The sequence below is a fragment of the Mastigoproctus giganteus genome, chromosome 9, assembly GCF_048544385.1.
Source record: "Mastigoproctus giganteus isolate SK-2022 chromosome 9, ASM4854438v1, whole genome shotgun sequence".
NCBI lineage: Eukaryota > Metazoa > Arthropoda > Arachnida > Uropygi > Thelyphonidae > Mastigoproctus > Mastigoproctus giganteus.
The window spans coordinates 173,088,981-173,101,546 of record NC_143583.1 but is presented as its reverse complement, the minus strand read 5'-3'; the positions used below and the strand labels follow the sequence as shown (position 1 = coordinate 173,101,546).

Sequence of the window (12,566 nt, the reverse complement as noted above, 5' to 3'; positions counted from 1 at the left end):
CATGCCTGCCACTGATGAAAACATTTTTGGAAATCTGTGAATGTTTTTAGGAGGTTTGTCATTCACCCGGAGGAATTTACTGTATTTTTTTTCCCTTTCATGTTCTGTTGTAATTTTAGAAATGGCCAAAGTCATATGGTGCTGAATCAGTGGATTTTTGCTAGTCAATAATTTAATTTTTGCATGCCTATTCAAATTAATACTTTTTTGTACAAGTGACAAATAAGGAAAAAAATAAGTTTTTCCTCATTTCCAAATAGGTAGTGCTCATCCTCGGGGGGGTGTGGGCATGTTACTCTTTGAGTGAGGAGCTGTTCATTCGCTCTATGGAGGTGAATGTTGCTTTGGTCTTTCTCTTTTCTATTCTTAATTTTAGTTTTATGTTTATTTTCACTTTGATATAAGGGTGGTTAGGTTCATAGTAGCAGAATAACATCTTGCCTTACTGTCGGCATTAATTAATTTGCTGTATTTATTTTGTGATTCAAGTGTTTCCCAAGTTATATTCAAAACAAGTTATATTCACTCAAAGCAGCTTTCTGCTAGACTGGCTTGTTAAACCTTGGGGTATGCATACTCAAACAATGTGATTGTCAGCCCACTCAATTTTTTTTAGCTATTGCATTCAGCAAATAAGATCATCCGCTGAACTTTTTGTGGTCAAGCCTTGTATATTTAACAAATTCTTTATGCATTTATGGTACTTACCTCAAAAACTGTAATGATGAGGACAGAGAGAGAGAGGGAGGGAGGGAGGGAAATGAAAAACTAAAAATTAAGGTGAGAAGAAAGGTGCATGCAATGAAGAAAAATATATATAATAGTAATAAAAAATAAATAGAGAGATATAAAGACAATAGTCGTAAATAGAGAAAAAAAGTCATGTGTAATGGAATCACAATTATTATCATATTATTGTAGGCTGCTTACATCAATAGTCTACATCAGTACTGCTTAGTGCCAGTGAGAAGCAGCACAATGCTATATTCAATAATTTGGAAAGCATCATCTAACACCCTATGGGAAGTGAAGGGTAGCATTCTCAGGGATAGTAACAATAGACATGAATTTCAAATTTTGAAGGTGTCATTTTCATATAAAGGAATGTTCTCAAATGCAAAATCCATAGGAATGTGCAGACTAATAGCTTGCACTGGGTCAAAAAAAAAAAAAAAAAAAAAAAAAAACAAGAAAAATATAAATAGAAAAAAGTGTATGTGGAAAAGGTCAGTGGCAAGATGATGCATATTACTGTTTTGTAATATGTTAGTTTTCTCATACAACTTTTCTGAACAGTTATCATGTGAAGGCACAATTTTTTTAAATAAAAAAGTTCAACAACTCTGTGTGCTTTCAGTTCAAAAGTTTTATATCTCACTAACAATTCCACTATTTTCAGAGAATACTTTGCTGATTCTAAATTTCTATGCAATGAATTATTTTGTGCAAAACTGTACAATGAATTATTTTCAGACCTTCAAATTTAAACAATCCAACTGAGTTTTACATGATGATTACATTAAAAAAAAAATTGGAAAAATTTTCTATGCATTTTAGATGAAACAAAATGGCTTTTATTCAGCTCTTATATCATGTGATGATCAGTATCAAAGGATGGCAATTCCTTTTTAATTAAAATATTACAAAATTGTGCCTTCTGGGCTGCATCTGCAGAGTTTTTTTTTTTTTTTGTTGTTGTCGAATCCAATGCTGCTCTATCAGTTAGAAATGCTACTATACAACTGAAACTATATTAGAAATCCTGCAGTTTTCCTAACTGCTAAACTAAAAGTTTTATAATAGGCCATCTTAGGCATTAGACGATTCAGTAGAAGTACTTGCAATATAGGTAGTCCTCCATTAGCTGAATAAGTGATGGGATAACTGAAAAAATATTAAATATGTGTCTGTCATTTGGGTCACCTGTTCACCCAAACGTGGTCCCAAATGAGTGTCACCATGTTTAGTCTGCTATGGTAATCAACTTCAAAAAAATAAGAATGGAAAATTTGAAAACTATACAGCTATATTGCAAAAAATAAACATTCTTCAGCACAGCAAAGGATTATGACTTCAGTATATAGATGTGAGGTATACTGGATTGAAGAACTACACTTGTCTTTACAAATGTTGGCATAGCATTTAAAAACCAGAAAACTGCTTTAATCAAGCCAACAGAGAAGAATATAAACAGACCTTCTGCATGAGTGAAGATATGAGGGTGGTTCAATAAAGATTCGCCCTCACCTACTTCCACATATCGAAGAGTCATGATATTTTGTGTGTAGCATCATACATATCTCTGTACTAAAGGTGTAAAATTTCAACCCTGTCTTAATTTGTTTTTCTCTTACAGAGCTGAACATGTGACGAAGTAGCATCATGGACAAAGTTGAAGCCAGAGCGGTAATCTGGTATCTGTTCTTGAAGGGGAAATCTCCTAAAGAAATCGACGAGGAGATGACTGCTGTATATAAGGATGAAGCCCCATCCTATGGCATTGTGAAGCACTGGCATAGACAGTTTAGGTGTGGTTGGACAGCGGTAGAATCTGAGCCCATTCCAGGTCGTCCCCATTCAACCATTGATGAAAGCACGATCAGAAAAGTAGAGTCGTTAATTATGGAAGATTGCCAGATATCTGTGCATGAATTGTCCCAGGAGGTGAAGATTAGTGGACTCTGTTGAAACAGTCATTCATGACCAACGCCATTTACGGAAATTGAGTGCAAGATGGATTCCTCGATTATTAACTGGTTTCCAGAAGGCTGATCGACAACAGAAATCACAAGAGTTGTTAGCCCTGTGCCAAAAAAATGAGGAAGACTTTTTATCTCGTCTAATCACTCAGGATGAAAGTTGGATACACCATTTCGACCCTGAAAGTAAATGACCATCATGTCGCCATTCCATTTCGTCCATGGAATGGCGACATAATGTTCCCCCCCCCCCAAGAATGCAAGGGTCCAAGCTTCAGCAGGAAAGGTCTTGCCGACAGTATTTTGGGATGAGAAAGGCGTAATAATGACTGATTACCTGCCGAAAGGTAGAACAATTACAGGTGCCTATTATGCCAAGTTACAAAATTACAGGAGAAAATCAAAACATGTAAGCGTGGCATGCTGTCCAAAGGTGTGAGAATGCTTCAAGACAATGCTCAGTTCACACTTCTGAAACAACAACACAAGCGGCCACTTGTGGATATGAAATACTTCCCCATCCAGCTTACTCACCCGATCTTGCACCATCAAACTTCGTTTCCTTCCCTCAAATCATTTTTTCAGGGGACCCACTTCCCTGACGATGAGACACTCATTTCTGCAACAGAGTCAAAGACCAATTTCACCACTTCTACAAAAACTGAATCCGTAGCCTCATTCATCGATGGGAAAAATGTGTAAATCTGCATGGTGGCTATGTAGAGAAGGACTAAAACCTGTGCCAAGGATCAACAGGCTAGCGCCTCTGCAGCTAGGTCAGGACAATTCTTTATTGAACCACCCTCATAATATACCTTGAATTATCAACTTGCTTGGCCTATGGATTGTTGTTGTGGTTTTTTTGGCATAAGAGCCTCCTGGGTCATATTGTGCCTTTTCATTATTAACTTATGTCTGAGTCTTTAATAATATGGTGATCAGAGATGATTATATATATATTTAGGCTTATCAAGTATTTAAACAGTGCTTCAAAATTTGCATTATTGCCAATTATGTGTAGTAAAGTTAAAGGCTCCTGCAAATTAGATAGAGAATAAAAACTGGATTTCTGGTTACTTAAGTATTTAGGGCATTCTATTAGGATGTGTTTGATTGTTAGCTGAGTCTGACAGAAGGGACAATGAGGTGGATTTTCTCCCATAAGCAAGAACAAATGAGTTGTATAATTCATTTTGGCAATACAGAGTCTTGCCAAAATGACTTCTCGCCTGCTTTTCCTGAAACTGGAAGTCCACAGCTGAGGTTCTTTTTTAATCTGAAATAGTTTATTATTGACTTATGTTTGCCACAGTTCAGACCATTGAATCCTACATGCTGCTTTAACAGTTGATTTATAATCAGTGTATGCGACTTTCAGATGGCAGAATGATCCACTGTTAGGATGTTTAGAAGCACAATCCACACTTTCATTACCTGGGATGCTGACATGACCAGGGTTCTAGCAGAAGGTGACCAGCTGGTTGGATGTTAGTTATTGGTATAACTGAGGTATCTGTTTCAGAATGGAATGTTGGGAAGAAGTAGTATATTGAATAGCAGTGACTGCACTTAAGGAGTCTATGTATATAAGAGCTCGCTTGAATTGCTGCTTGGTTATATTATCTAGGGCTAGTTTAATTCCATACAATTCTGGGGTATAGATACTGCATTTGTAGGAAGATACATGGCTATTGAAAAGGCAGAACAAATTGCTGGCACCTACTGCTTCATCTGTTTTGGAGCTATCTGTATAAATATGAAGTTTCTCTAAGTTTTATAAGGTGTGGGCTTCATGTAGCTACTGGAAGTTGTTGTTTGCCTTTTCTCCATCTCAGAAACAAATTATCACAAGGAGGTGAGTATTGAATTCAGGGATGCTCAGGAGGAGCAATGTCTTCGAGGATATGCTGTAAGTTAATATTCCAACCAAGCATCAGTTCTTGCAATCTAATACCTGCAGGGCAGCTTTCATTAGGTTTATTATGGTATAGCATTATATACTGAGGGTCAAATAGGTATTCCCAGCTAGGATGAGATGGAACACTTAATTTTTGCAGCATAGCTACATAGTAAGGATTTTCGTTTGAGGTGCAATGGGGATTCATTTGCCTCAATATACAGGCTGTGGACTGGAGACATTTTGAAGGCTCCAGTGGCTATCCTTACGGCTGTTTCTTGATAGACAGGTGATCCATAATCTAAGTGGGACTGGATTAAAGTTTTATAAATATGTGAGAGGGAGTATCTATCAGCACTCCAGGAGTAAGAGGAGACAGTTCTCAAGATGTTTATTTTCTTTAGACAAGCTGTTCTAAGGTATGCTATATGATTGGAAAAACTAAGTTCATTGTCTAGATATAGACCAATAAATGAAAATTATTGGTAAGAGGAATCAGGTTGTTTTTTAAATATATTTCCGGATCTGGATGTAATTTTCGTATTTTACAGAAATGAGCTGCAGTCAATATATTTTCTACTAAGGAATAGCCATTCAGTTGTACCCACGATTCTATTCTGGCTATGGATAGTTGAAGTTGTCTTTCAATGGCATTCATAGTTTATGACTGACAAGAATAATGAGGTCGTCAATAAACATGTATGATTCAACTGTTTTTGGCATGTCTCGTGTCATATTTGTAATTCTTGTTGTGAATAACATTGCACTCAGGATGGAACTCTGCGGTACACCCTCCTCTTGTTTCAACGATTTGGATACACTGTTCCTATATCTGACCTGAAATGTTCTGTGGTGTAGGAAGTTTTGTATAAATTAGGGTAACTGCCCCCTCAAACCAAAAGAACGAAGGTCCTGGAGGATACCATATTGACAAGTGGTATCGAAGGCTTTCTCGATATCGAGGTTAACCATGTTGTCTTCTTACAAAAGCATTGCTGTCGGTTGTTTGTTATTTGGTTTTTAGGAGCATTAGCAACTAAGGCCATATTGCTCTGGGGATATGCAGTAGTCATTCCCTGACCTTTCCGTATCCTCCATATTTGGTGGTCACAGGCTCGAACCTTGATCTAACCAAGAAGCATGTGCTACGCACTGCTACTCCTGCCCATCTGGCTACGGAGGCGCCTTGAAAGCATTGCGGATGTTTTCTTCTGCTTTAATCATCACATCCAACGTTGAGCGTTTTTCTGAAATCCATATTGGTTTCTGTTTAGCAGATTGTTTCCAGAAGCCAAGTTAACCACCTATGGACCATTTTTTATAAGACTTTGCCTAAATAGCTAGTCAGTGATATCGGCCTGTAATTATGTGGTATGGTAAAATCCTTACCTGGCTTTGGAAAAGCCAGTACAATTGAGTAATGGCAGGAATGTGGATAAGTATTTTCTAAATATATTCGGTTGTAGAATTTCAACAGGGAACTTATTGCTTTGTTATTTAACTTTTTTAACATTATATAGCAAACTCCAACTGGACCGGCAACAGTACAAGATGTTTTATTGAGAGACTCCAAAAGTTCCTATAAAGTGAATGGCTGATTGTATGGGTGAAATAACTTAGCAGAAAAGTTTATTTTATGTTGTTCTGCAGATGCCTTAATTTTTTGGAAGATTTGGCTGTATGTGAATACTGCTGATATAGCGGCGAATGACTCAACTAATTTGTTTGCTATTTCTGTTGGACTGGACAATTCCTGTCCTTTCCAGTTTAGAATTGAGGCTGGAGACTGCACATATTTACCATTAAGTGCTTGGATTTTCTTCCAGATGAGTCTGTTGTTCGTGTCCTTATTTATGGTGGAAGCAAAACTTATCTAGGCATCTTTCTTTGCTTTTCTTCTTATTTGGTGGAATTTGGCCTTGAGTCTTTTAAAGTTAATAAGATTAGCAGTTGTAGGAAATTTGCGAAACAAATTCTAAACTCGATTTTTTGTCTGTTTAGCATGTGTGCATTCCTGATATACCCAGATATACCAGTAACTACTGTGTTTGCATTTCCCAGGCAAAGATTTAGGTATTGCAGAATTTGCAGCTTGTAATATCTGATTTGTTATATGATGAGTGACAATATCTATGGGCTGGGATTGGACTATCTTATCATCAAACTGGATTAGGGAGGCATATTGATGCCAGTTTGCCTAACGGAATTTCCAAGTAGATTGCTGAAATGGGGACAAGTTTACTTGTATTTGAATATTGCAAAGAATCGGTAGATGATCACTGTTTAGTGGGGGGTATCAAGAATTGACCACTCCATATTGGCATATATGGAGGGAAAGTACATTGAAAGGTCTACTGCATCATGGATCCTATAGAAAAATGGACATAGTTGGGTTCACCAGAGTTTAACAGGGTAAGGTTATGAGCAACAAGCAGCGATTTTATTATTTTACCCCTTTAGTCAATTTTTGGAGATCCCATAATGGATGATGAGCATTGAAGTCAACCAGTAAGCAGAATGGAGATGGCAGCTGATCTACTAGGTTTTCTAAGTCATCTGAGGAGAAAGAGAAATTAGGAGGAAGATATATAGAAGCTATTGTAAGGGTGATACCAATTACAATTTTCACTGCCACTACTTCAAAAGGAGTCAGAAGAGAAACATGATTGGATGGAATGTTATTTCTGACAATAATAGCTACACTTCCATGAGCTGGCATGTCAACACTCCTATTTCGTCTAAAGATGGTATAATTTTTGACAGAAGGGCACACTCGTAAATTTAAAAGAGTTTCCTGTAAGGCTATGCCAGCTGGTTATACTGATTGATTAGTTCCTACAAATCGTCTTTTGTGTTCGGAAAGCTTCTGAAATTCCATTGAAGGATTTTTCTATTGTGTGATTTTGTGTGTTGCTTTCGGCTCTGACAGTTTTTTAGTTGTAGCTTGCTTGTATCAATCTATTTTTGTTTTTTCTTTCTTAGGAAAGATGGGGCGAGTCACGTTCATCTCATCAGTTGCATGTAATTCTAAGATGCCATCATCTGAATCATGACGTTCGATGTTCATTCCGGTGGTGGGTGATGATTGCAGTTTCATGGTTTCTGTCACTTTTGATTTTATTGTTGAGGAAACATCCGTTGGTATGGTAATTGGGGTATTACTACACTGCTCACTTGTTTTTAGAATTAGTATTACTACACTGCTCACTGTTTTGAAATAGAGAGCAATGAACATGCCCAGTTTGCAATTGATATTCGGAGGAATGGATACTTCAGTCTGGATCCCTACGGACTGCAAATGTTGAGCTGCTGTGTCATACGTTCGCTTTGTCTCTATTTTGATTATCTGTCTTCTTGCCTTTGAGTATGTCACTTTGTTCTCTACTTTATATTTCTGAATTTTTTTCCCTTGCTTTCATAATTCACATGTTTTTGAGAAAGCCGGGTGGTTACACTTACAATTTGGGCAATGTGGAGTGGTAGCGGCAAAATCAGATTGGTTGTGATCTTTTGGCCCGCAGTTAGGACATATTGCCTCACCTGGACATGCAGTCTGGGAGTGTCCATATATTTGGCATTTGTAGCACCTGATGGGATTCGGAATGTATGGTCGGACACTGCAATGTAGGTAGCCTGCTTTTACAGATGTTGGTAAGTTAGGAGTGTTAAAAGTAAGACTTATGCTCCTTATTGGAACCAGAGTACCATCTTTTCAGGTCATGATTCTTTTGCTTGGACGACATTTTGATTGTGTAATTCTTGGACAATTTCCTCCTTTGATACAAGTAGTAAGTCCCATTCTGTTTCTAATCCCTCAGAGGAGTTTAAGGTGGCATGAGGAGTAACTTTTATTGGATGTACTCCTTCATAGAAGATCACCCGACTGAAGTCGCCTTACTGATTTAGGTGAATCAACAACAGACTTGATGCATTTCTGCACTAGTAAGGGCGATAATTTGCTCAGAGGCTGATATCTCCTCTTTAGGTGTTGTTTTCAACCTCTTCGGTTGTGAAAAGTCATTATCTGTGTGATCTGTCTCTACTCTTGAGCTCAACAGCTCTAAAGGTGAAACCATATTGTTATTCATCTTTACCTTTCAGCCCTGAGAGAGTGGATTTCTTCTTCCAGGTTAATGGCTCCGTCATCGGGAGGCAGGAGCAGTGCACTAGAGTGACTAAGTGGTATAAAAGTTGTGTTGTCTAAAGGAAAAAATCGACGTTGGCTCGATGGAGCCAAAGGTGGATCCGTGAATAACGTCATGTGAAATGAAAAAATACAATTTAAGATTAATAAAATCAGTTTTATTTTATTTAGTATTTTCATTTACAATCAACAATAAAGGTTTGTGGTAACTAAAGTAGGATACATAGTTGAAACAATTCAAACTTTTAACATTGCGATTGAAGACCAAGTCAATACATGATTGACCACGCATAGTAAATTTTATAAGATCTGATGCGAGTTTAAGGTCGAATGTTGATTCCACGAAGTCGAGGAATGGAGCATTTTCAGGTTTCTTAACGTCAATGTTGAACTCGCCCACTAAAATTATTGGGATCTCTTGAAAGTTGAATTTCCCTACAACTTTAGGTATGTCTCCAAACTGGCATATAAATCGCTAGATTGGATATTAAGAAAACTTTAATCTGCTCCAATGTTGAATTAGGTCAATGTTGATTTAGGATGTTACAAGCAAAGTCTTCTGTCCATTTATTTCAACTTCAGCTGCACAAATGTCGTCACAATTATCTGTATCATTCATTTGCCGTAGCGAGTCTGCATTCACGGTAATGAGAATATGTGGCGTACATATTGTCGATTCAACTTTATTGGATATCATAACACCACCAGACGCACAGAAGGTCTTTTGAATTGTGTGATACGTTTTTATCCTCAAACATCAACATTTTCATTGTTTTCAAGCCGTGTTTCATTTAATGCCAAGATATTAGACTCCTTGAGAATTGGATCGGTCGCAATGTCTTCGCTATGAAGTTTCAAACTCGGTGAATTCAACAATACTATTCCGAAACTCGATGAATCAACTGGATCCCAAAAATGTAATGAGGTTGTAGAGTGTTTCTAAATGATGGTTATTCAAACATTTCAATTCAGTTCAAAGATCTTGCATCTTAAACGCTTTACAACTGCGAGCATGGTAGAATGTAAAGTCATCTTTCTGATTTCTGATGTATAGGACATCGATGCTTCTTACTCTCGACAATACAACATATACCAATTGCTGTTCAAGACTCTTATCGTAATCGAATACGATTTCTTTGACAGTTCCAACCTGCAATTTATGAACCATCATGGCACAAGCTTCAACCAAAGGAAATTAGATTCTTATGCATTTAAGCATTTTTATTTTGAAAGATACTGTGGCAGAACGTCTCGTAATTGGAGTCCAGCCATATTTTAATATGCCACGATGCAACAATATGTGCAGGCAAGACTTGAAGCGACTTTTAGTTGCAACATTCTTACTTTGAAATGTAACCACAATCGTTTGATTTCTGCTTCTTCCATCTCAATGTGCTGTAAAGTTCTGATCGCTCCACTGACCAAACCATCTTCAACATCGATGTTTGTAGTGATCGTGTAAGGTTTTCCAGTCGATAGATGCAATATGTATGGCAAACCTCTGGTCTCTGCTACTCTCATTTGATGCAGTTTTGTTCGCATTCTAGTCAACTGTTCGTGACCCGTGTAATCCGTGAAGTGATCGTTGGTTGTACAATCGATGGTGGTGTTTCCTTCCAATGCTTGAACGTTATATTCAACAACATCATTGTTACGATGAAACCAAAAACAGCATTTGGTACTTGTTCCATGAAAAGCCTTGTGTTCTAAATTGACTTTCGATTAACTTCTTTTCTTCAGTGTCTAACATTTCACCGTTTCCGATTTTAGTTAATATGCTAGAGAATACAACATCACTCTGTCTCATCACTTGAACCAGTGGAAAGAAACTGAGAGACTGCCACAAAATTGCACCACCCACGGAATTCTTATGAGGCTTGAATATTTGCTGTGCATTCACTGGTGGCAACTGACTCAAATCTCTGCAAATATTGATATCTAAACCACCAAACTCTTGATGGAATTCTGTTGCAGTATGGCATTGATCATATGCAAAATGTCGGCTCCAATCATGCTAACTTCGGGCGCCTCCGTAGCCATGTGGGCAGGAGCAGTAGTGCGTAGCACACACTTCTTAATTAGACCGGGGTTCGAGCCCGTGACCACCAAATACGGAGGATGTGGTCAGGGAATGACCACCACATATCCCCCAGAACAATATGGCCTTAGTTGCTAATGCTCCTAAAAACCAAATACAAACAAACATGCTAACTTCATCAATGAATACTGCTTGATCATTTTGAAATGAGTTATGATAGAGGTGCAAAGTTACTCGAGCAAGACCACCATGTATTCATGTCATACCAACTTTGAACGGCGAATGAACTGTAGTACCAATGATCGCTACGGCTGCCTTCCCCATCATTGCGCAGGCGACAAATGTGCTGTTAAGCGAATTGAGAGCCTGACTTAGGCGATTGTAAGTCCATCATAATTTTCAAGGTAAACGTCTTGCCACAGCCGGCTGGTCCAGTAAAGGATGTTTGAAGTGGTGTTGTGTTAGCTCGATCTGTTATTCGATCTATAACTTCAAGAATTAACTCGTGTTGTTCTCTATTCCTCATTCAAACAAACTTGCAGTAATTGTCGCTGGTCATGACGTTATCTTGTCGATGAACCACGGTGAGTTTGCCGAAATCATTTCAATATCATCATTGTTCTCTTGAAGTCTGTTACTAGCATCCTCTGCGATTCGACTCTGAACATATTCCTTGCATTTCGCTTGAGCATCCTCTTTATCGTCCATTTCGATGCAAAGTTTTCTACAATACTTTGTTTTTTATATCAATGTCCGACATACCATTTGCGGAAATTCATAAAGTACTCTTCATTTTCATCATATATCTAAAGAAATTTGTTTGAAACTAAGATATCAACTATATCATTTTCGAAAGGCCAGTAAAGTAAAACCTTCTCATGTTTATACTAAAGCAAATCAGACATTTAGCAGTGGCGAGACCTTATGAAACATCTGTTTACTAGGTTTATTTTGTCCCTTTCATAGTTTCTATTCAAATACTACTGACATTTAATTTATTGATTTTATTAATTTAAACTACCATGCCCCGAACTAGAGCAGCAAAGCAACGGGCACAAAGTGGCAGGAGTGTTGTGACTCGGGGGAGAACTGAGGGGGGCGATTCTCCAACGCGTCACAGCCTAAAAAAATGTGCAACTTGTGAAATGTTTGCCGAACTCTCTGGAACGGAACATGATATTGCCATGGGGGATGTCTTTGTGTGTGCGCGATGTAAGGAGTGTAAGGAAATCAGGCGACAACTCAGCGTTGTTATGGGCCTATATGAGAGTTTGAAGGACAGGGTGGATGACCTCGAAGGAAATAAATTGAGGGCCCATCAAGCTCTCAGCTGGCCACATCAACGCCAGAGCTTGCACTTGGTCATCACGCAACACAGCGGCAACCCCCAAGGCAGAATGCGCTGGTCCCACAGGAAATATTAGTTGTTGGTGACTCTATTGTCAGGGAAACGGGGAACATGCTATGTAAAAAGGATAGGTGGAACAGAACCAGGGTATGTCTGCCAGGGGCAAAGGTTGATGACGTTGTAGAGCGGATATCATCTTTCAAGGGCACAAAAGGTGATATAGTTGTACACGTTGGCACTAATGATATTAAGAGTAGGAGACCGGCAGAATTACTCAACAAGTACAGGTCACTGTTGAAAAAAAGCCGAGAATTAGGGTTGCATTTGAAAGTGTCTGCAATTCTGCCCAGACACGATAGGAGGGAGTATATGATGAGAGCCTTGTCGATCAATTCGGCCCTGGAAAGATTGTGCAAGGCTCAAGGGGTAGAATTTTTTTC

General features: G+C 38.2%; 1 protein-coding gene across 1 annotated transcript in view; it reads right to left on the bottom strand.

Annotated features, from left to right (window-relative positions):
* Arms (Ankyrin repeat-rich membrane spanning) overlaps window positions 1-12,566 on the bottom strand; it is a 680,132-nt gene that overhangs the window by 144,812 nt on the left and 522,754 nt on the right. The gene's annotated exons all lie outside the window — the stretch shown is intronic.